The sequence below is a fragment of the Salvelinus sp. IW2-2015 genome, linkage group LG3 (genome assembly GCF_002910315.2).
Source record: "Salvelinus sp. IW2-2015 linkage group LG3, ASM291031v2, whole genome shotgun sequence".
Classification (NCBI taxonomy): Eukaryota; Metazoa; Chordata; class Actinopteri; order Salmoniformes; family Salmonidae; genus Salvelinus; species Salvelinus sp. IW2-2015.
Window position 1 is genome coordinate 27,651,303 of NC_036840.1, and position 25,448 is coordinate 27,676,750.

Genomic DNA, 25,448 nt, shown 5'->3' on the forward strand with positions numbered 1-25,448 from the left:
TATGTCATCTATAACATGCTAATTGTAGTGATCATGAGTATTAGTGTGAGTGGCGTAAAGACATGCGAGATGCTAGCAGTTGTAATGTATAATATTAATCTAAACATACTAATGCAATGTTGGTAGACGTAGCCATGAATTTAGCTTGGACAAACATTAACTATGGTTACCCTTTTGTCCAAATAGTTATGGGTTAGGGTGGGTGATGTGGCATTCTACTTCTAGCACATTCTAAAAGCAACTGCCTATTTTCCTGTGTTTAAACAATCAAACTATATGTATTGTGTGAAATTTAAAAAAAGAACTTAAAAACCAAAAGCCATTGAATCTAAACGGTTTCAATTYAATGGGCCTATAGTTTCCCTCTCTTCCTTAGTTTACAGAGAGGGAGAGATTCATACAATACCCACTTGAGTTTCATTCCTCTCTTGATCTGTCAGTTCATATTCACTAAAACCAACCTCCAGCTTTCCTGCTATTTAAACATATACAACAGTGATAACCAGCACAGTGGGGCTCTCCGTGGTAAAATAATAGTTTGGGTAAATACAGAGTGACAAGGGAGCCTGATTCAATCTGGAGGAAATTACGATCTGTACGAAAATGTTGGTGGATTGTRGAGAGACGAGGGAGAGAAAGAGAGAGAGAATKTACTTTCCTTACTCTGTAAACAACATATTTCTCTGAAACACAAAGTGTTAAGTTAGGCTCCTCCGCGAGCTGTCAAGTGTCGTCCGTCATCCGGTCTTGCCACAGTCTATATATTGATTAAGCCGTACATCACATAAACTCTACAAGACATTATTTCTAATTAAAAAGTATGCCATAAATTCGGGTCTTTATTGCGAGGGCCGCGGCGGTAAATAAATCGCAGGAATGGCTGAAACAGATTGCGGCGGAGTTCCGTGTCTGTCCACGGTTTAGAGCCACCCGTTACAGGGCAGACTCGTTCAATCGGACCTGAGAGGGCCCCCTATACGCCAGGCTGGGGAGAACGGCGCTTTCGTTAGTCTCCAGAAAACCACAGAAAAGGGACGATATTTGGGCTATTCAAAGTGGTCCTGAATCATTCTGCGAGCAGGGTTTGGTTAGGCTATYACTGACAAGATGGTGCCGCTTTGCTTTCTAGATGGGGTCTATTTTTCTTCACTTACATGCYTTTTGCTGCTTCCACCTGTCACAGTTAAGAAGTTTTAATGTCCCCATGTTGATACTGGGATAATTTCCACTGTACCCCATGCCCAAATTGGACCAGTGAGGAGACCGGAGAAACCTGCCCCTCAAAACGCAGCCCTTCCCATTTGTCAACTTCTGATTACCTCTGCGTGTGCGCTGGTTGTTATGTAGCCACTACCCTGAGTTCTCAGTCAGACGGGCACAAAGGGACACCTCATTTCACAGGTGTGAGCCTGAGGGAAGGGAAGGGACGAAAAMAAGAAAAAAACATGACGATCTCAGCGACAACCTGCCTGACAACATAGGAGGGCGTGTGCCTTGACTCTTTCACTCCTATACAGCCCTTTGCATACCTTTCCAGAGCGAGACTGACTACGACCACACTAAAGCCCCTTGAGCCAAAGTGGCGGTCGGTGAGGKGGCGGCAGAGGAAGTCCCATTTGGTTAACTGACAGTCTAACGGTCTGCCATCCAACAGGAAGGAGGGTTTTGCGAGCATTTGGTGAGCATCGCCTTGGGAGAAGAAGGAACTAATGAGTGAGCTAAAAAGGACAAGATTAAGTGATCCCTCTATAAAAAGCCCAACTGTAATCTGCTCCACTCCTCCCCGTAATGTCCTCAAATGATCATCACTCCCAGTAAGCCGGCTTCAAACACTTCAAACAGAAACTGCTCAGTGACTGCTCTCGCACCTAGTCGAAGCTTTAGAAGGAGCAGTGAAAGGCATTTGTGACCACGAAAAAGGAGAAACGCAAAATCTCCTAAGAGTCGTCTAAATCTCTGTAGGTGAAATCCATCAATTACACTGGAAAATGAGGTACTTCAGGGGACTCTTTCCAGCTAACCGTATATCTTTGCAACATACTCTGATGTATGAGTTTCAAATACCCCGTAATTAAGAAGTAAGCCCTGTCKGAGCCAGAACGACTCATACCGCCTGCCATTGTTCAATATCTGCTTACATTTTTGMAGCTCCTCAATGGTAGTCGGTATGCACATATATGAAAACAGTATAAACCACAGGGTGGTGCTGGTTGAGATTCCTCAGTCATATCATACGATATCCAACAGGCCCTGTGGTATGACTGGCAGTTCTCTTTAATCTGCATCAACACATTCTAGCTGTTAGTTTACATTAGAGTACATGATCTAGGCTCTGCATTAGGGAGAGGCCCCCAGAAATAGGCCTACTGTAAGTCACAATATAATATCCCCTTTCGCCATAATAGTAAGTTGCCAGAAAGGGCAGGATCCCCTGTTTCTGTAGARTGATGTACAAGTAAACTTGGACAGGAAGTGTGTCTATCGCAAGCCCCCCTGGCCTTAATCCGACTTCACTTTGCCAATTTGTTCCCTCCCTCCCTACTCGTCATGCGTCGGAGGCGACATGGCAGGGGGTGCGGCTTCCGGGCCGACCAATCAAGCCAAGTGGAACCTTCTGCACACTGCACGGTCCTCTGGGATTGAGGATGCAGCATGTGACAGAGGGGGGTAGTCAACCCTTCTTGAACACCCCACAGTCATCTCCAGGCTGATGACTCCATTCCAGTTTGTCTCAGAGAAAATCATTTCATGATTCAACCATGAAAGTCCCATGCATTTTCTTTCAAACAGGTGATATACGCTACATATAAGTATGTGGACACCCGTTAAAAAAAGTGGATTTGGCTATTTAAGCCACACACATTGCTGACAAGTGTATAAAATCGATCACAGTCATGCAATCTCCATAGACAAAAACACTGGCAGTAGAATGGCCTTACTGAAGAGCTCAGTGACTTTCAACGTGGCACCGTCATAGGATACCACCTTTTCAACAAGTCAGTTTGTAAAATGTCTGCCRTGCTAGAGCTCCTCCGGTCAACTGCAAGTGCTGTTATTGTGAAGTGGAAACGTCTATGAGCAACAACGGCTCAGCCGCGAAGTGGTAGGCCACACAAGCTCACAGAATGGGACAGCCGAGTAAAAATAGTCTGCCAATACTCACTACAGAGTTCCAAACTGCCTCTTGAAGCAACGTCAGCACAATAACTGTTCGCCGGGAGCTTCATGAAATGGGTTTCCATGGCTGAGCAGCCGCACACACAAGCCTAAGATCACCATGTGCAATGCCAAGCATCGACTGGAATGGTGTAAAGCTCACCACTACTGGACTCTGTAGCAGTGGAAACACATTCTCACGCTTCACCATCTGGCAGTCCCACGGACTAATCTGGGTTTGGCGGATGCCAGAACGCCACCTGCCCTAATGCATAGTGCCAACTGTAAAGTTTGGTGGAGGAGGAATAATGGTATGGGGCTGTTTTTCATGGTTGGGGCTAAGCCCCTTAGTTCCAGTGAAGGGAAAGCTTAACGCTACAGCATACAATGACATTCTAGACAACTTTGTGGAAGGCCCTTTCCTGTTTCAGTATGACAATGCTCCCGTGCACAAAGCGAGGTCCATACAGAATGGTTTGTCGAGATTGGTGTGGAAGAACTTGACTGGCCTGCACAGAGCCCTGACCTCAACCCCATCGAACACCTTTGGGATGAATTAGAATGCCAACTGCGAGCCAGGTCTAATCGTCCAACATCAGTGCCCAAACTCACTAATGCTCGTGGCTGAATGGAAGCAAGTCCCCGCAGCAATGTTCCAACATCTAGTGGAAAGCCTTCCCAGAAGAGTGGAGGCTGTTAAAGCAAAGGAAGGGCCAACTCCATATTAATGCCCATGATTTTGGAATGAGATGTTCGACAAGAAGTTTTCCACATAATTCTGGTCGTGTAGTGTACATTGTTATTATTGGCTTTGTTTCAATCAATTTGGTCCATACCGTGCAATTAGCCGTCCCACCACATTATGCTCCATCGTTATAATGATAATCCCCCCTGACAACGTGCCACCGATGGGCCACAAACCATCCATACTGTATGAGTTGGTTATGTAAGCTGGTGAGGGAAAGGAGCTGAGATTCCCTTCTCTCAGCAGCAGCAGCGAGGCAAACAGCACGGTATGCATATGCAGGCCGGGGGGACATAGGTAGACACTCAGACACAGCCAGGCTAAGAGCTGAGCAAGCATGACCGGGGGGAGAGAGGGACGGGGGGAGATGTTTCAGAAAGAGACAGAAAAAAGAGGGAGGGAGAGAGAGACGGGGGATGGACAGAAAAAAAAGGAAGATGGTGAAAGAGCGAGAGATAGATGTGGGTGAAGGAGAGGTTGAACGCAGTGTGGTACAACTAGAGCATAAGAAAGGAAAACAAAATGAATTCAAGCAAGGACAAGGCATGTACACATMCTCTACATTAAGACATTGGGTGGTTCCAAAATGGAACCCTATTCCATATAYACGGAGTATACAAAAAACACTAGGAACACCTGCTCTTTCCATGATAGACTGACCAGGTGAATACAGGTGAAAGCTATGATCCCTTATTGATGGAATTTATTAAATCCACTTCAAAATCAGTAGATCAGTAGATACAATTGTAGATGAAGGGGAGGAGACAGGTTCAAGGATTTCTAAGTACACTATGTAGTGAATAGGATGCCATTTGGGATGTAGYCAATGTGATACATACAAAAAGACAAAAATGGGTAAGGTCTTTTTAAACAAAATTAAATCAAGGAATACACCTTCTATTAGTTGAGTATGTTGAGGAATTCTTCTATTAAATTAATAGTATTTTGATTATTTTTCACAAAAGCTGAARTCTACAAAAAATATGCCCATGCATATAATTTCAGACAATTCTAATTTGCATCATGGAAATGAAAGGAAGGGGTCGTGACATTTTTGCCCAGAAACAAGCAATGGGGGGGCGTATCACACCCTGCGAGGACCTCTCCACCTGCTGGGGCAGAGGTGACCGWAAACATGCCTGGGCAAATATATTTCACAGTGTCGTGGTGCCACATGTCAAAAAAGTCACCGCTATAGATATKAAAAGTGCATCAAATGACTTGTGGCTTTTCACTCATTTAGGTCGAACACCAACATGTTCCTCATTTGTGACGTTAGGTCATTTTGTTAGCCAAAGCACTAGAAGACCTGTAAAGTAAACCGTCCTCAGGTTGAATTCAAATGAGGACGTTGCAGACATCACTCCATTCAAACTACTCTGCGTCGTTCAGTGAGACCTAGACAGCATGGCTGTGGAGCCAAACTAACAAAACAAATGGCACTGCTTTAAGATAACAAAACCAAAACCTAGGAGTGCATGTGATCAGAACCCATTGTGGTCAAATAGACCTTACACTTGTCACTATGGTAACCTAGATGGGTATGCAAAGCATGCTGGGAAAGGTGTATGAGGTGACTAGTCAAAGGCTCCCCTCCATGTTCCCGCGGCATGGTATCTACCTCGCTCTCCTAGGCGATCATGTCTCCTTCCGCCAGATTGGACTTAAATCAAAGTGACCGCACATTAGGCAATATAAGGTGCATCAAATGAAGGTCTTAATTCCACATCGGGAGTTAAGATGTTTTGGAATGAAAGTAGTAATATAAGGATATAAGTTCCTTTGACACCTGTCAAAACTAATATAGTAGTTCATTTGTGAGATGCACTCCTACACTCCTTTTTTGGTAGCAGCAGGTTCGTACCATTACAATAGATCTGAAAAGAGAGCAGGGGAGTTGAAGTCCCAGAGATTTAAATAAAAATATGGGTGCATCTCAGTTGTATTWAATTGTTTCCTCATGCCCTCTGTCCTAGCCTCCTCCTCAAAAGGTATGAGGAAAATATCTGAGGGGAGGAACGCAATGTACAAGGATAACATCCATTACACATGTGCTAGCTTTAAGATACAATCCAAACATAAGCCCTTCCATACAACATACACCGAGTGTACAAAACATTAGGAACACATGCTCTTTCCATGACAGACTGACCAGGTGAATCCAGGTGAAAGCTATGATCCCTTAAGGTCACTTGTTAAACCAGTGTAGATGAAGGGGAAGAGACATGTTAAAGAAGGATTTTTAAGCCTTGAGAGAATTGAGACATGGGCAAGAGAAAAGATGTAAGTGCTTTTGAACAGGGTATGGTATTAGGTGCCAGGCGCACAGGTTTGAGTGTGTCAAGAACTGCAACGCCACTGGGTTTTTCACGCTGAACAGTTTCCTGTGTGTATCAAGAATGCTCCACCACCCAAAGGACATCCTGCCAACTTGACACAACTGTGGGAAGCATTGCCGTCAACATGGGCCATCCCTGTGGAATGTTTGACACCTTGTAGAGTCCACGTCCCGACGAACTGAGGCTGTGAGGTGCAACTCAAGAAAACACCCCACTGTTCTCCTATGTTACTCAAATGCACCTCAGCTTCATTGACACCTTGCGACTAATATGCCAATTAGATTTGACTCCTGCCCTTGCTTAAATTTCATACTGTGCAGAGGAAAGGACTGGCTGTGACATTAATGCATATTTATTGTACATTAAAACAGGTTATCACTCTTAGCATAAACGCCTGCACTGTTTTCTGAAAAACCCGGCTGAGGAGGAAATGCCATTCAAATCCTTTCGACTGCCGGGGTGCCATGTACTGTAACTTGCAAAACCTCCTGGAGTGATTCCGTGTGGAGTTATTCAAAAAGGTGACATGCCACCTTTTGCTGAATTTATAAACCGCTTTTGAGAACGTATTCCGCCCGCCGTATCCCACGGCTTACGATTAAGTCACTTCATCAACAACGGATGATATGTCAGGTGACCTGGATAATCATTTTTTTCAGATGAGCCGTCAATATCTTCGCCTGAAATCGCTTAGAGTGGCAAAGAGAAGAAACAACCCGGGGGGGCCGGGGGGGGGCCAGAGGATCGAGAAGCAAACGTAAACAAGGAGGGGGGTGGCGTTTACTGGAAAACGCACAGCCTGCAGTAATGGGTGGGGAGGGGTGATGGGTTGTGTGTGTGTTCGTTCGTTCGTGGGGGGGAGACAGGCATAAGGTACGGGTGGAGAGTTTTTTTTTTGGGGGGGGGGGGTGGGGTGGGGGGGGGTAGAGACTCGAGGCACAGCAAAATGGAAGCCAGCTGCACTTTTGCATGATTACGCCGAAAACATAATTTGCATCAGGGAGCGCAATCCAAACATGCTTGTTGGATGTGCGTGGTTATCAACCAGAAAACTCTCCCATTGCCAAGGGGGCATTGCTTACCGGGGCTGTCCTGTAGTTTTGCATATGTTAATGAGCACCTATCATAGATCATTTCCATAACCATCAACTCATCAAATCGCACACAAGGAAACAAGTGAAATTGGACCCAATGAATGCTCGTCATTAGAATACTGTGTAGGAGACTGCATGTGTATTTAATCTTTCCCTGATGCATATTCATGCTTTCAAAGGAAACTTTTTGGAATTTCTGCAAGGTCGGTTGAATCACTTGAAGAGGGTAACTTGATAGCAAGCCAATTTTTTTTATTTTTTTTGACTCAAGCGTTCATGACTATCTGTGTTTGGGAGTGAGTTTGAGGAAACAGTGCAGAGAATTGTCTTATGCTAATCGCAACTGTTTGATCTGACGAGGAAGTGGATTGACTTGTCACATACCTGGGAGTGATTCTTCTCTCGTCAAAGCTCCTTACAAATCCAGTAGATCACATCTCAGAGTCTAGAACCATATATCCCATCCTAGAACAGAGAGAAAGAAACCGGTTAGAATCCAAAATGACCGATGAGCAAAATAAATAAATAAAAGATATTCACGACACAATGAATCGATTTAATCCATGACGATGATGAGGATTAGAATCATTTTGAAAATGGCATCATTACAACTTGTTATGATTACACACATGATCATTTGCATGTATATTTTAGCTGCATATTAACTGTTGGTGCATCTTCAGTTGACCATTACAAGTTATTTAGCAGCATCCTCATAAATGTTTGAAGTGGTCTGGGTGCACTCTGTATTGGCGATGTGTTGATTATATATGTATGAAGCGCTATTCAGGTCACATCAGCGTTTAATGGTTGATTTATTAGGACCCAACAGGGCCCTTCTGATGGCCGCCGGACAAAGAGCCTGATTTAAACTGCATTAACACTCTGCAGTAAATATCCCCATACGACATCAGCATTTTGATGACCGCTTTATCTTTCCACCATTTACCTTTTTTTGCTGAATATATCTATATACACACACACACCTCACCCCCTTGCTCCATTTTCTCTCTCGCCGTCTTTGTATCAATCCGTCTCTCGCGTTTGCTTTCCCTCTTCATCCCTTTGTTTTGCTCGTTCCATTTCTCTTCCCCTCTCATTCTCTCTTTCGATCTTTCTTTCCTTTCACCTTTTGAAAATGCTTCAGAGGTGAAGAGGCCGAGTTTAATTACAGCTGAATTAATATGATTTACGACAACTCCCCTATAATTAATTCTACAGAAATGTGCGTAATTGAAAAAATAAAATACACACTCCAATGGTTTCTTTGTGTGTGTGTGTGTGTGTGTGTGAGACCAGCAAGCGCCAAAACATGCGTTGTCATCCTCTCCCTGTAATGATGTTATTGTTTGTGGCAGCAAAAGGAGCTGTGAAATGCATTCCCTTAAAAATTATCTTGATGAAATGTCATCCACGTCGCAAACACTAAATGTATGCAGACGGCAGCTGAAGTCCACACATCTGGATCGGAATAGTAAATCATACAAAGGGTTAAATCCAAAATCAAACGAGGGGTTGAATAAGCACTAAATCAAATGATAAATGCAATTTCACTRCAATTTGCTTGAACAGAAGTGTAGACTGATTGTGTGGTCTTATCTGARCAAATATATACAAGATTGTATCCTAGCCTACATCAACAAAGCAATACTACAAACCTCATGGAAGTACTATATTGCAGTAATGCAGTTCTCTCATGCCTCGTTTTATTCTGCATTACCAAACTGGCATCTTTGACCTGTTATATTACGCATGCTATAGAATGTATAGAATGTATAGAAAATACCTGCTCAGACCAATCAATGTAACATGTCAACAGCTGTCACAGTCTGCGTTTTAAAAATGAACCAATCTGAAAGGTTCATAGCAACAACACTCACTAAATCACACTTCCGTTTGATTTGCTTAATTTTAATATCAAAATGTTGTACCGATGACACGGACAGCCTGTACTACAAATTACCATCTAGACCAGGGGTTCCAAAACCTTTCGTCCACAGCCCCATTTTGATATCTGAAAATTCTCAAGACCCCAACCTTGTGAAAAAAAAGMATGTAYTTAACAGCCAATGCTAACTTTATTTGGGGCTATGGCAGTCAATTGCAAAAKAWWTTTAACAGTATTCTGATTGTCTTAATTCACYATCACATACTTTTAATGTGGGGCTATGACAGTCAATGACGGTCAATTGTAAATTAGTCTGACATAATGTATCTTCTCACCACCACTAATGAGATGGTGTGCTTGATGTATGTCGCATCGGCGCTTCTCAAAGTCAGGGGGCGTGGTCAACAGTGCACATTTCTCTGCGGTCACATCCAACCTGGATTGATATTTGGTTTTACGGTGCTTTCAAGACAACTGGGAACTCGGAAAAATACAAGAGGCCTGAGTTCCAGAGTTGGAATGCAGAGTTGGATGACATTTCAAAATGATTTTTGAAAGGTCATCCCCCCCCCCCCCCCCAGAGTTCCCAGTTGTCTTGAACACACTGAAATCGGAAGTTGGAGATTTTGGAGTTCCCAGTTCCGAATTCCCAGTGGTTTTGAAAGCGGCACTAATGCAGACGAGAACACTGCTGAATCCAGCTTCACACAGATATGAGCTGGCGAAATGTACCATGAGTTTTAATGCTCTGAGGAAGTATTCTCTTTGATTCTGACTCAAGCGCAKCGGTCAAGTGCAGCCTGTTCCCACAATCGAAGGGCACTCTGGTTTGATTTAGATTTGAATAATTTTCATTTAGATGTTTAAGGTTAACCACATTACAATGATTTTGAGATAAAGACAAGATATATAMAAATAAWATAWATATATTTATATATATCTTTTATAATAATTCAAATCTATGGTTGCGAACCCTAGTTTGGGAACCGCTGGTCTAGACCGTCTACACATTGTCTGGCCCAATGTTTTTTCCTAACCAGTAACGTGTGTGCCTCATCGCGTACATTATTCATTACGTCCAAACAAATCGGAGGTTGTTTAGATTGACAGACACCATATGTCAATATCTGGAGAACCAGGCTGGTGGTCAGACAGACATAGCATCTGTCAGTTATTTGAAGGTCCATTGGGGTTTGAAGAACCTTTTGCACCAGCCATATTGCACCAATCCCCCCAAGCAAGAGTTTTGCACAGTGGAAACTAGCCGAATTACAAAGCATTATGTTCACATTGGAGTGAACATCTAAATTGAAAATGGTTTAACTTGCACGCTTAGTGTCATGGAGAACAACTGTGTACAATCATGAAGATAAACTCCAGCGCACAACTCTTATACACATCTAGATAACAACTGTGTACAATCATGAAGATAAACTCCAGCGCACAAATCAAATCAAGTTTATTTTATATAGCCCTTCGTACACCAGCTAATATCTCGAAGTGCTGTACAGAAACCCAGCCTAAAACCCCAATCAGCAAGCAATGCAGGTGTAGAAGCACAAGTGACATTGACGCTCCAAATGCAGATTTAATGGATCTTTATACCAATGTTTCTGTTTTGTTCTTCGTAAGAACACTTTACCCTCTCTTTTTCTTATCCTTCTCTGTCTGAGCTACACATTGAGGTGTTTTCTCAGCCAGATATTGGATTCCTTCCACTACTTTCATCGGGGCAGAAGTGGTGGTGGCGACCAGGGATAGGAGCTTCTAAAACCTCTTCAAAGGGTTGTGAAACAGAGACAAATGTGCCTTTCATGAGGCACTTACAGGTGTCTGAGACACTGTTGTATTACTGCGGGGAGCCTTCACAGGAGAATACACATTTATATCATTGTCGTGCTGACTACAGAGTAACGCATCCGGAAAGCAACATTTTAGTTGAGAATACCAAACTAAGGAGAKACCTAAAAGATCGCTGCCCGAGCCGCTTTTCATCTAGGTTCATCAAGGTTCAAATCAACATCAACCAAAGAAACGTCATTAACTGAAACGTCACTTTCTTTCAAAAAGTCYACCATTTGTTGTCATATCAGTTTCAGTGCATTGAGGGTACAGCAAATGAACAGGCATCGAGTGTGGCCTCAGGTTTGATTCATACCATGATTGCATCCAAGGAAACAGCTATTGTACAACCCGAGATAGCGGACCTTAAAAGTCWTCACAATGCGACACACATAAAAGGTTAATCTATACCATGTGCTGCAAAACCCAAGTCCATTCAACAGGCATTTAGTGCACAATACCGAAACAATTCATATATTCTGCTGTAAGTGCTTTTATCTAGCTTTTAGCAGACTATACAGAGTTTACAGTCCATTCATACAGCCAACTATAGCTGCTTCAATCTAGGTTTTACAGCACTAGAGGCACATAGCCTAATCGAAGGGTTATCACATCAACATTCCTAACAGGCCCATATACATTCTGCAAAAAATTAAATTTTAACTAGAAAGAGCACACGTTTACCGACTAATGACTGACTAGTGGCTAATGGCTAACGAATGACTAATGACGAACAACCTGTGGTGTAAAGTACATAAGTAGTACTTTCAAGTATTTTTACTTAAATAGTTTTACTCCATACATTTTCCCAAAAGTACTCGTTACATTTTGAACGCTTAGCAGGACAGGGAAAGAGAGAACATCCCTGGTCATCTCTACTGCGTCTGATCTTGTGGACTCACTGAACACAAGCTTTGTTTGTAAATGTCTGAGTGTTGGAGCGTAACCCTGGCTATAGTTAAAATACAAACTAGAAAATGGTGCCATCTGGTTTGCTTAATATGGAATTTGAAATGATTTATACACCTTTTACTTTTGATACTTAAGTATATTTAAAACCAAATACCTTTAGACTGTTTCTCAAGTAGGATTTTACTGGGAGACTTATACTCGAGTCATTTTCTATTATCTTTACTCAAATATGACAATGGAGTACTTTTTCCACCACTGCTAACAATTGACTAATGGCTGACTAATGCAGGGTGACGGCCTGTGTCGTACACAAAAGGCGAGGCAGTCGCGGTCCCCGGAGCTCATCAAAGAGCGGCTTACTTTGTCAGCTGAGTGGAGAATGTGCTGAGAGCGAGAGAGAGGACGGGAAGTCACAGGARAGGGCTCACTAAGCCACTGTCGCCGACCGAAACACACACACAAACAAACACACACACACACGTTACTAGTGTGGCGTTACTAGCGACACATTAGCGACAAAACGCCGTAACGGCTGGACAAAGTCTCTCAACTCATGGGTTGTTACAGGCCAGAACACAGCCAGAGGCTATATGGACAATGTTAATGTAGAGAAAATGCATTGTGATTGAAGTGTCCTGGGTATGAATAGGACCAGCTTGGAGAGAGTGGATACCACACAAAGAGCTCAATTGACATTGTGTATCCATACTATGGAGTCGAGATGCCGTGGTAGTTTTGTCCATCAAATCTATTAATACTTGCCATTTATTCATACAAACTTCATGGTTTCCAAAAACGAGTCTGCAAACTGAGTTGCATTTCTCATTGCAGCCTATATAAAACGACAGACATGCAATTCCTGAAAACAAGAGGTGGGCCTAGACCTCCATGAATGTGTGTGTGTATGTGAACAAACAAATTTGAWTTKATTTGATAACATTATTCAAGTAAATGAGAGCTTTGTTTTAACCTACAGGTAGATAACACATGGCAAAATATTATTCCAGTAATTCTCAGCAGGTCAAACATTATGTGCGGAGTCAGTCTAATGGTGTTAGCAGAGGCTATCATTAGGCGTGAATGGGGAAGCAGGACAGACAAGCCAGACCAGAGGACGTGCAGATAGAATGTATTTTTCTGCCTTCCTTCCTGCAGCCTTGTTTTCACTCCATCTCGCTCCCTTCTTCTGCATAATCTTATCGTTCTCCCTCTCCCCCCCCTCTCTCCATCCCTTCCGTCCTTCTCGCCATCCCTCTGCATCTTCCTCTCAAATCTCCCTCTGAGTCTTCTGTCTCCGTCCTCTCCCTAACTCTCTCCATCTGCATGACATTGAGTGGAGGTGGAGAAGGGCGTACATTCAAATAACACCTCCAACCTTTTAGATACTCTGCTGCAGTCTCCCACATGCTTGCGTCCTTAATGGCCTTATTAGTGAATGGCAGAACCTTGAACTYTGCGAGATGTGTGTTACTGACGTGTTTGTCTCTGTGTGTATTGAGTGTGCAAGCAGACGGTTGTCCCTGTGTGTCCTATGATATGAATGATGGATAAAGCGTCGAGGAGCGGAGGAGGCTTCCTCATATCCCTGCTATGTTCACACAATGAGAGAAGGTAGGTGGGTGGGAAATCTGGTGTGTAAAACAGCTTCTTGCTAAAGATATATTTTAGAAAATGTATATGTCAAGGTGCACAAGCATCAACCCCACAATTTGTGAGTAAGAAAACATTTCCAAAAACTGGCCACCTTTGTGCGTGTCTAGTTTGCTTGAGTCAACCCCACAATGTGTAAAACCCCTTGTTGTAGTAGATACCATTCAAAGTGGCCACCTTTGTGTGTGTGTCAAGGCGAATTAGCGTCAACCCCGCAATTTACAGTAAACATGCAAAACACCTTGTCGAAGACACCTTTCAAAGATGGCCGCCTTCGCGGGTGTCAAGGCGAACTAGCGTCAACCCCACAATTTTGCCCTCTTRGCCGAAGCTTGAGAGGCAAGGTGTGGGGAAGAGAACGGGTGTTTATCTTTGAGATGGAATATCATTATGGTAATGATGCTATTCTTTCTTTGGAATACATACATACTCTCAATGGGATGACCAACCTRGCGGGCGGAACATAAAAGTCAATAGAGGAGAAAATTGTATGGGTGACGTTAGTGGGACTTGACACTGGAGGTCCTTCAAAGGGCTACAGCATCGTGTGCATGTACAATCAGACGTGTCGCTTTTTTTCCTCCCTCACATAATAACGGCACTTAGCATCACGTTTTGCAGTGCAGGGTGATATTGTCGGGCAAGGAGACGTGATCAAGATTAATGCAGACTATTAGAGTATAATACCAATATTCCACTGCAAAGGAAAATTATCTAAAGACCTTACTTGAAGAAATATGTAAAGGCGTATTTAGTTGTTTGTAATATTATTTTTTGCTTGTGTGGGGGCGTGGAGGAATAATATGCAGATATGAAACTCAACATGTGCACAAAAGCACTGCAACACACATCAACACAAAAACTGTYTTTTGGCATTGGGAATGGGTTACAAAACAAACCTGCATCTGATTGAAACTGGGGATCGAGTTACTGGCAAGGCCCGTCTAGTGTCCTGCTTCCATGTGTAAGGAGCGGGGTCGGGCACACACACAATGCTCCCATTCAGGCTTTGTGGAAGACAGCCGAGATATCCCAGGACCCCTGTAACAGGGAGGTTAGAAAGGGTGCCCATTTCTCCACGAGGTGATAAACAACGTCAACGCCTTCTGTACTACTACAACATGCAGATTGTGTCCCAAATGGCACCATATTCCCTATATAGTGCACTACTTTTGACCAGAGCCTATAGGCCCTGGTCAAAAGTAGTGCGTAGCGCACTATATAGGGAACGTGTTGCCATTTGGGATACAAACAAACACGACTGAACCTGTATCAACATCTTAAATGGGTAGTCTGACCTTGTATTGATCTACACATCATAACACAAAAGGGAACATGTCGCTCTTTCATATCATATTGTGGACAAGTGTATAGGTCCCACTGTGATACTGTTAATTGGCCTGTCCAGGTGATAGTGACATTAAGAAGAGAGGGATTAGGAGTTGAATACACTGGACTACATATTGGAGTTGATTGGAAGTCTCTCCTCCACCTATGAACAGTGCTATTTTGTCTTTCATTAGTTAGTGGCATATGAACTACTTCCTAATACGACACAGTATAAACACAAGTCACATAACTTCTACGGATAACCTTCTTGATTTATCACCGACTTCTTTTCGTATCAAAGTTTCACATGTTCTATTATCGCCTCACTACGTATCAGTTCTGGGAAGGCAGCTAGTGTGTAAAAGTCCCCCCCCCCAAAAAAAACAACAAAGGTATCAGACGTAATTGATCCGACAACTCCCCCATTTCGGTATTCATTTCCCATTATCAAAAACACAAGATATGCCCTTTGACCTTTGAGGTAGTTCAATTCTGAGTAGCTCCAAAATGAATAATGACGGGGGAAAACAGGACAATTATTTCAGTAGAGAGTATGAGCCTGTGCCTGCACGCCTTGCGCGCACACACACACACACACACACACACACACACACGTCGCAAATCATAGCACTGCACAAGCTGATTGGGGGCTTTGACAGAAATGGTCAATGTCTGGAAGAATTACACACGGGCCGTGCAGCAATACATCCTAAACGTACATCTGACAGAGGCTTTTAAAACACAGACAACGCAGGCAGAGCAGCCATCCATGCGTAAAATTGGACAGCCATCCCTCAGCCCAGCCATACATCTATGGCTGGCTTTACATGGGGAGAAGCACAATAGAATGAACTTCTGATTTAAAAAAATAAATAAAAAAATAATAAGTAATTGAATCCGCGATTCAATAGGGCTGGATTACAGTTACAAAAACATGGCCGTGTGAATTCCACGCTCAGCAGGGGGTGAACAATGTATTCATTCATGACTGACTGATTGACTAACTGTCATGTTGGTTCTACTCACAAACTATTGGGAAAGAAAGTGTGCACTTGTTTTGTTTATAAAATGCTGGAATATTAATTCCTTGATAATGATAGTTATAAAGGTGTAAGATATTATAGATCCTTTTCTAACAATACAAGTGGACAATCTCCCATTGCAATCAATGAATAAAACGGACTGCCCAAAGACACATTCTGAACGGTGCCTGGGAAAAGTAAAATCGGGTGTGATGCCAGAAACAACCGGGATTGTGAAAGGAGTTAAGCACATGACTTACTGAAAAGGCCTATACCACTTGTAGCCATCCATCTTAAAAAAGGCATGATGACAGTATGTGCAGAAAAAGGGCCCTGTAACAGTTTGCTACAACAGCCAATAATTCCGTATGAGACCTCTAAAGTCTTACTAAAAAGGTTACGGGGGGGGGGGGGGGTCACTGAATGTGTAACCCCTAAATCCACAGGTTATCAACCCAGTAAATCACATTTGTGTTGCCATGTTTACATTAAATATGTAGGCCAAAAAATATATGTAATAATAAAAAATTAAATAAAAACTAGGGATGGAGTGATAGGCATCTCTGTTTTGGTGAAGCCCAGTTGCATTATTCTCTGGCGGTGGCTGACGCGATAAGAACTGACAGTCGACTGCTGTAAAGTGACATTGTGCCTCGGCAAACGTGTTCAATTCTTGTTAGGGGCAGGGAGAGATAAGGGCCATGTCCTCATCGGGTAGCTAGATGCCCCTTGCTAATGGTTAGCCTGGGAGGAATACCGTTAAAGCTTGCAGGAGAGAGTAAATAGCAGTGTTGGTGGTAAACATTTGGGTTTCAAATGAAAACTCAACAAAACCAAAGAGTGTTTGGCATCTTCGAAATGAGAAGTCCTCAGATATATCGCCTTCTCTGAGCGTTGCCGAGGGTGACATTGTGATGAATTGCTCAAGCAGAGTCATGATTCCAGTCGTCAATAGCTTTCCAGATAAACTTGGGCAGTTTATTTTCTATGAACTGCGATATTCCGTCACAAAAATAAAGAATTCAGTCATTTCAGGCTGAGAAAAAGGGCCGAAGCAATCATAATGGCAGGCAGTGTGTTGTGGGTAGCGGTTCTATGCTTGACTGAGGAACATGGGGCTGCATACTAATGTCACTGGGATTCTTTGAAGCAGATTGCGAGCACTCACTATTGGCCACTTTTCAAATTGAGCAGGTTGCAAGCAAAACAACAGACAACAATTGTCTAAGTCTATACATTGCTTATGAGTGTCTGTCTAATTTACTCACGTCAATGTGCACTTTCCTTTTCAAATCCTCCTCACTTCCACAGCCAACAGAATAGCCCCTCAATTTAATGTCAGACCATGGAGAGGTAAGACTGATCCATTATGATGGTTGTGGTGGTGGTTGTTGTGGTCGTCGTTGTTAGGGTTTCTTGCTTAAGGTCAAATGAGGTTCAACTTTTTAATTTAGCCCGGCAACGTAATTCAAACCAGCAGTCTTGTGGGGTAACAGTATAGCACAGTTAAGCAGCGGCAGACCTACTCAGAGTTACGGATCTCTCAGTAAAGATTGTTCTGGTTTCTGTTACTCAGGTCAAAGATAGGTCGAGGAATGAGATTTTTCAGAACGAGGTGTGAGGACCATGAGATTGGATGCTGCGTTTTGCATGTCATTAAAATTGTACACGGCGCTAACAAAACAAACTGACGGCGCATGGTAACTGACAGAGGGAGACAGATGGCTGTCGGAGAGGGGTTTCTTATGCATGAGGACTCGCTGCATCTGTTGGTGTGTGACTTCAGGTCTCCTGGCCGGGGTGAAGTTCTAGCGGGAAAGTACTGTTCATACGGAAGCAAACGAAAGCTGAGTGCGGTTATCTGTGTTCAAAGAAATCCAGCCATTTTATTTGGGGAGACCTAACTCCTGCACAATAGAGTTGGAGCCGCAATCGTACTTACGGGGCCTTGAAAGCAATTACGGACCCAGTCAATCTCTTGACATCCAGGTGGGGTGACACTGCTAAAATAATGGCTTCAGTTAAATCAGATGGGCAGAGAGCCTTGAAGGAAAAACCAGCAGGACACTGCAGCCCCCTCAAGACCAGGGTTGGCCACCTTTGTCATACGAGAGACAACGGTACGGGACCTGGGGTTGGCAACCTTTGTCATCTGTCAAAACAGATKCAAACATCATAAAATGTGTATAAAGTGGTTGTATGGCCTCCGTCCAGGCTCCTTTCAGAGACAGGCTCTAATTGGACATGATGGTTGAGAGCCTGAGAGGAGCTCTCTTATTCGGTGTGCTTTTCCCTTTTATTAAAAATTAAAGAGCGATGCGGATGCTCKATTTGCATTCAGCCAGGCAATGGAAAGAAGGTTACAATTGTCTCTCCCMCTCCCTTTGCCTCGGCAGAGTCCAGAGCAAGATCGATGCACCAAAAGCACTTKATTCCTGTTCAATTTCATCCTTTAGTGTCAGTACAATTAAAACTGCTCTCGACCATCTTTCCAATCCACATTTCCCCCACAACCAAGACCGTCAAAGTCATCAGTCGAACGCGGTGCAAAAAGCTTTCCCCGGGGCAGAAGCATTGGCACCACGTATTCCACACTCCCAATGATTAGATGGAAGGCCAGGTTATTGACCACTTCAGGATTGAGGATTCATTGGACGGAGGGGCTGTACGTTTGTAGCCAATGATGAATTCTATAGGTTCACAAGGAGCCAATCTAAAGCCAAGCAGTGGGTGGAGAAAGGTGGCTAACTCTTCCGATGGAGGTTTTGGCCTATTAGGGAAGGAGAAAGCAGCTGCCTGTTGTATTGAGGCTTGTATTGGTCCGAATACTAGGTTCCTGTGTCAAGGGATTCTATATTGAGTGGGGATGACAACAGCATCAGGTGAGAGGACAAAGTTGTTTTAAATATGAGTATCAATTCAAGCCTAGTTTCAGATTGTGCTAGACAGTCATGGAAAGACCGGATGCTTTTGTAATTAGTTAAATGCACCAATCTCACTGTTACTATTATAAATTAAATGTCAGGTTGATAAATTGGCAGAGTGCTTTTGTAACTAATACAACAGAATTTGCTCCGCCATCTCACCATTTAGACCGCTTCAGCATTTCAAATGCCACATTTCAGTTTGAGCGCCAGACTTACATTATTAGTTTATGTACCGTAAGCCAACGTCACATCAGTTTATCTTGATCGCAGCGCATCAACTGGCACATGTGCACTGCCATATTCCCATTTTTTTTTTCATTAAAGTTGGCAGAATATGACGATTTATCATGTGACACATTTGTTCTGAAAGCTGTGCAGATAGAAATCAGTTAGTGACCTGGGTGTAGTGGCTGCATTTAAGCTGCTGCMCCAATTATTTCTGCCCTGTTGCAATTATACGAGGCTACCCAGCTGTGTTTGACACAAAGCTGGCTTTCAGAGGGCTTACCACCACCAAAAACATAAACAAGATTAGAGACCGTAACCTTTCACATCGACTCATCTCTGACAGCAGAGCCAGTAAGTGGACATTTGGTCTCACCAGCCGCACCGCCACCGCAAACTATACAAAAAAAAAAGATTCACCAKAGTGAGGTGCTTAAATGTCTTACTGCAAGGGGCTGAAAGAGAGAAAAAAACAAGTTACAATGTGCCTCCCCGAATTAGATAACTTTTGCCCGGCACAAAGCAATCTATGATTCTCATCTCAATCAATTCTGTTCATTGGGGGGGGGGAGTTGTAGCCACAGGAATGGCACAGAAATATCCCGGGTTGATATCACATTAAAGTTAAAGCCACAGGACCCTGGCAGATTAAGAGCGACTTAAACTGTGTTCTATCCAAATGGCTCCTTATCCCCTCTATGTCCTCTGGTCAAAAGTACTACATAGCGAATAGGGTGCCATTTTAGACAAAGACTGCTGCAACAATATCATGACTGCGAGTGCCTATTAATCATTACGGGTGGGAGTTTAACTGTGAAGGGTCAAACCTGAGCTCATAGTCTAGCTACCTACCGTAGTCTCACATTGCTCCAGTATGATAAGCATGCTCATAAATTCTTTCCTCGGTCTAGATATGAGCTGATATGTAGCCATCCCCCCCCCCCCATTGTGGTAATTTATGAGACCATGGCCTGTGAATAACTAGGCAGCCCAGATCTAACTGCATGCCTGTGACATCAGTTGCAAGTTAACAAATTACCACAGTGCGAGCAGTTGGATGTTCGCCGGTTGAGGTAAAGTCTAGGTATCAGCTCAAGTCTTCAGGTCTCAGCCAAGGTTACTCGTCACTAAAGCACGGTTCATCGAACCACCTCCAACACATAGCACCTAAATAAAAGTGATAAAAGCTAAATAAAAATCTAACAATCGTTGTACAAATTTCCCTCTATCCATTGTTACAGCTGGGAAAATATCCTGCTGAGATCTTGCTCTGTACTACAGATGTGATGTGTAGGATGTGATGTGTCTATATGTAGGCTGTGCATAGCCACCAGTTATGGACAAGGCAGATGGAGTGAGCCTTGTTGAACGGATGTGGCTGTCAAACGTCTGGTGAAGAGGACGGGACGTTCAGAGCGCTCTGTCGTACTGATGATAAATGGATGTAATATGGCACCAGTCACCCAGCAGAACCAGTCAATACTACTGAGCAGAGGAATGCTAGAGGGACAATGGGAGACTGTGGACCTTGTTATGGAATGACAAAAATCTAGGGGAGGGCAGTGGGGGGATATCTTATTCAATACACGTTTCAACAGTCCGCACTGGTGTACTACACACCCCACAACTCGGGGGGCACAGGATTTTAGGGGGGGTGGGAGGTCAGGCTCCCCAGATTTCTCATGTGTTCATATGCTATGGTAAAAAAAAATATATATATATACAGTGGGGAGAACAAGTATTTGATACACTGCCGATTTTGCAGGTTTTCCTACTTACAAAGCATGTAGAGGTGTGTAATTTTTATCATAGGTACACTTCAACTGTGAGAGACGGAATCTAAAACAAAAATCCAGAAAATCACATTGTATGATTTTTAAGTAATTAATTAACATTTTATTGCATGACATAAGTATTTGATACATCAGAAAAGCAGAACTTAATATTTGGTACAGAAACCTTTGTTTGCAATTACAGAGATCAGACGTTTCCTGTAGTTCTTGACCAGGTTTGCACACACTGCAGCAGGGATTTTGGCCACTCCTCCATACAGACCTTCTCCAGATCCTTCAGGTTTCGGGGCTGTCGCTGGGCAATACGGACTTTCAGCTCCCTCCAAAGATTTTCTATTGGGTTCAGGTCTGGAGACTGGCTAGGCCACTCGGACCTTGAGATGCTTTTACGGAGCCACTCCTTAGTTGCCCTGGCTGTGTGTTTTGGGTCGTTGTCATTCTGGAAGACCCAGCCACGACCCATTTTCAATGCTCTTACTGAGGGAAGGAGGTTGTTGGCCAAGATCTCGCGATACATGGCCCCATCCATCCTCCCCTCATACGGTGCAGTCGTCCTGTCCCCTTTGCAGAAAAGCATCCCCAAAGAATGATGTTTCCACCTCCATGCTTCACAGTTGGGATGGTGTTCTTGGGGTTGTACTCATCCTTCTTCTTCCTCCAAACACAGCGAGTGGAGTTTAGACCAAAAAGCTCTATTTTGTCTCATCAGACCACATGACCTTCTCCCATTCCTCCTCTGGATCATCCAGATGGTCATTGGCAACCTTCAGACGGGCCTGGACATGCGCTGGCTTGAGCAGGGGGACCTTGCGTGCGCTGCAGGATTTTAATCCATGACGGCGTAGTGTGTTACTAATGGTTTTCTTTGAGACTGTGGTCCCAGCTCTCTTCAGGTCATTGACCAGGTCCTGCGTGTAGTTCTGGGCTGATCCCTCACCTTCCTCATGATCATTGATGCCCCACGAGGTGAGATCTTGCATGGAGCCCCAGACCGAGGGTGATTGACCGTCATCTTGAACTTCTTCCATTTTCTAATAATTGCGCAAACAGTTGTTGCCTTCTCACCAAGCTGGCTTGCCTATTGTCCTGTAGCCCATACCAGCCTTGTGCAGGTCTACATTTTATCCCTGATGTCCTTACACAGCTCTCTGGTCTTGGCCATTGTGGAGAGGTTGGAGTCTGTTTGATTGAGTGTGTGGACAGGTGTCTTTTATACAGGTAACGAGTTCAAACAGGTGCAGTTAATACAGGTATGAGTGGAGAACAGGAGGGCGTCTAAAGAAAAACTAACAGGTCTGTGAGAGCCGGAAATCTTACTGGTTGGTAGGTGATCAATACTTATGTCATGCAATAAAATACAAATTAATTACTTAAAAATCATACAATGTGATTTTCTGGATTTTTGTTTTAGATTCGTCTCTCACAGTTGAAGTGTACCTATGATAAAAATTACAGACCTCTAAATGCTTTGTAAGTAGGAAAACCTGCAAAATCGGCAGTGTATCAAATACTTGTTCTCCCCACTGTTATATATATAATAAATAGGAAATTATCTTAATAAACTGCACAATTTTCTCTCAGCCCCATGGCCATCCTGGACCTTGTGGGTGAGCCCTAGTCAATAGTAGTGCACTATATAGGAATAACGGTGCATTCGGCACAAAGCCATCGTCTGGTTTAAGAATGATAGCGGAAAGCTACCACTTGATACGCAGATTTAATATAGCATTTTTTGGCAAACGCTTAAATATTTGGTGAACAAACAGGGTCTGCTACAACTTTGAAAGGCAGATCATATTTTCGGCTGAAACCATCATCAGGTTTATTCAATGTAGGGAATACCAGGAAATGTAGGCTTCTACACCACTGTGTCAACCTAAGGTAGGGGTTCTTTGTGGTTTAATTCTCCTCATCCATAACATATCAACATCATTCCTACAGATCTGTAAAGAAATATTGAATTAATCAGAAAACCTGGAGACGTGAACAGACAGACAGAGACAGAGCAAGCCACACAGACACACGTTCCATGTTAGCCCCAGCCAGAAGAGCGTGTGGCCCTCTGACCGTGAGAAGAGAGGCTGCTGGGGGTCTATGAAAGCCTGCTCCAGCCCTTGACTGAAGGTGATAGCTCTGTGTACAAGGGCGAGTGGAAAAGGCCCCCTTTTCCAGCTCCTCACCCTACGGGGCCCCTGCCTGCGCGCCATCACAGTTATCGGCTGCTTATTATTTGGCTGAATGAGCCGGAGCGGGGCTCCTGGGGGCGCTGCTGACATAATGACTGATTACAGTCTGCGGCTCCCACGAAATCCCAACGTTGCCACCAACAGGCAGGCGGCAGCTCGGCACCGCAGGAGAGGCCAGGGGGAGCGATGACAGCCTAACTGAGCTACCTCTCTACCTGTCACGGCTGACAGAGACGCGGCTGGACACCTGGGTCACTCCGTGCCCATCACGGATTGCCTCGTCACGAACCCACTACCTCACGTCTATCCCCAAGTCCAGGTTGACCTATCCGTTGTATGTGGCAACGCTTTCTTTTATTATGACAGGAGACAGGTGGTATACATGATTTGCATGATCCCTCTCTACCCGCCTTTCAAGTTCCTGCACTCAGGGTTGCCATATCTGCGGTTTTCCAGCTAAATTAGGCTACTTTGATAACAATGTCGTGGGTGACAATGTATTGGTCGCAGGTTTTTGGCCTACTTCTAAGTTGCTCTGTGGCCGCCATGGCATAAACAAAAAACTTTTCTAWTTCACTGTGACCTGCTGCTGCTGACTATCAGGCAATGAGGCAGGCTGTTGCTGAGTGAGTGAGTGAGTGAGTGAGTGAGTGAGTGAGTGAGTGAGTGAGTGAGTGAGTGAGTGAGTGAGTGAGTAGGGCCGGAGGGGTGGGTGTGTGTGTGTTGAGAGAGCACTGCAGCCTAGTCCACCATTGGCTGAGTCACGTGAGTGAGAGGAGACAGAGCAGCACGTTCACGTCGTGACAACGTTTTACCAGTTGTAGGTAGTCTATTTAACTTGTCATTATGCATGAGAGGGAATTTGAAATGTAAGTTATGGAACTCCCTCACGTGCTTCTGTTATGGGGAAAAGTGCTCAATGAAACTGACATTAAATGTGGAMAATAACATTTGCATTTATTAACATTTGTTGGCCATCAAGTAGCCCGTTCATTTATATGCCATTGTAGGCTAKTGTACAGTTTTATACAAGAAATATGTTGACATTACTATATCACTGGAGTCATTGCAAATCAACGTGCCACTTATGTAGTCTACCTGGAGCMGCCTATAYCTTCAGTGTATTGCTGTTGTAGTAGCCTTGTGTTATTATGCTATTATTAAATGGCCATGTTCAGTTAATTCAATTGGAAGTTATCAAAACTCTTTCGCAATTGCCGATCAGTTCTCATAACACATTAAATTGACGTAAATCAGTCAGATTAAGCTACACGTTAAAAAAATATATAAAAACACTGGCTGCTGTTGACAAGCATATTCACTTCACATACATATTCATATTTAATTCAGTGATTGAAAGTACAACACCATCTTTAGTAGCCTATTCCAGCCGGCTATTGGGAAACACAAGCAATTACCTTAGAAAATAGCCAAGCTATTCATGTTGAATAAATGAGTCTGTTGATTTGAACTAAGCAAGCTGCTAAATCGTTCAGTGTACATCTTGCCTAGGCTACTGTAGACTATCTGAAATAAGACGTAGGCCTATAGAATACCTGCAAACCAAAGTTGAATTACAAATCATAAACCCAGATTATAGCTATTGAAATGACAAGTCAATCTCACAAAAATTGACCATTTATAACGGTTTGTAGTCTTAACATCTGGTTTGGGATATATACACACACACACACACACACACACACACACACACACACACACACACACACACACACACACACACACACACACACACACACACACACACACACACACACACACACACACACACACACACACACACACACACACACACACACACACCATGGCTAACGGCTGTATCCAGGCACTGCGTGTTGCGTCATGCATTATTGCTTAATCATAGCAGTCAAACGAGTTAAAATCCACATCAATTGATGTAAAATGATCTGGCGAGTTTAATAAAGGGCAAATTACCTTTTCAAATATGTTTATTACGTCATAGTTCACAGGAAATATTATTTTGATTTAAACCGAATGTGGCTTCTAATGTCGTTACAAGTTACGTTGATATTACTTCTTTATTGGCTCGATAACGTTGGGGGAAAAGGGTTTATTGTATAAATGTGGCAACTCCTGCTCTGAAAAACAACTAATTGGAGCTAGTTTTCAGGCCTTTTTGTGCAGGTTTTGAGTGGACATTTTTGCGAGACCTGGCAACCCTGCCTGCACTCTTATGAATGACACACACACACACGTGGGCGTGAGTGTCAAAATACGTATGAAAAGAGCACGACAGGGGGGGCCGGGGGGGGTCTGCATTGTCAATGTCAACAGCTACCCTTTTCAAATGACAGAGGA

At 43.5% G+C, this 25,448-nt stretch overlaps 1 protein-coding gene across 2 annotated transcripts in view; it reads right to left on the reverse strand.

The window, feature by feature from the left end:
* LOC111954048 (adhesion G protein-coupled receptor L3) overlaps positions 1–25,448 on the reverse strand; it is a 314,128-nt gene that overhangs the window by 270,073 nt on the left and 18,607 nt on the right. For both annotated transcript variants that reach the window (XM_023973590.1, XM_023973557.1), the window contains exon 2: positions 7,719–7,799. The gene's annotated coding sequence lies outside the window, so the exon portion shown is untranslated. The remainder of the gene's footprint in view (positions 1–7,718; positions 7,800–25,448) is intronic.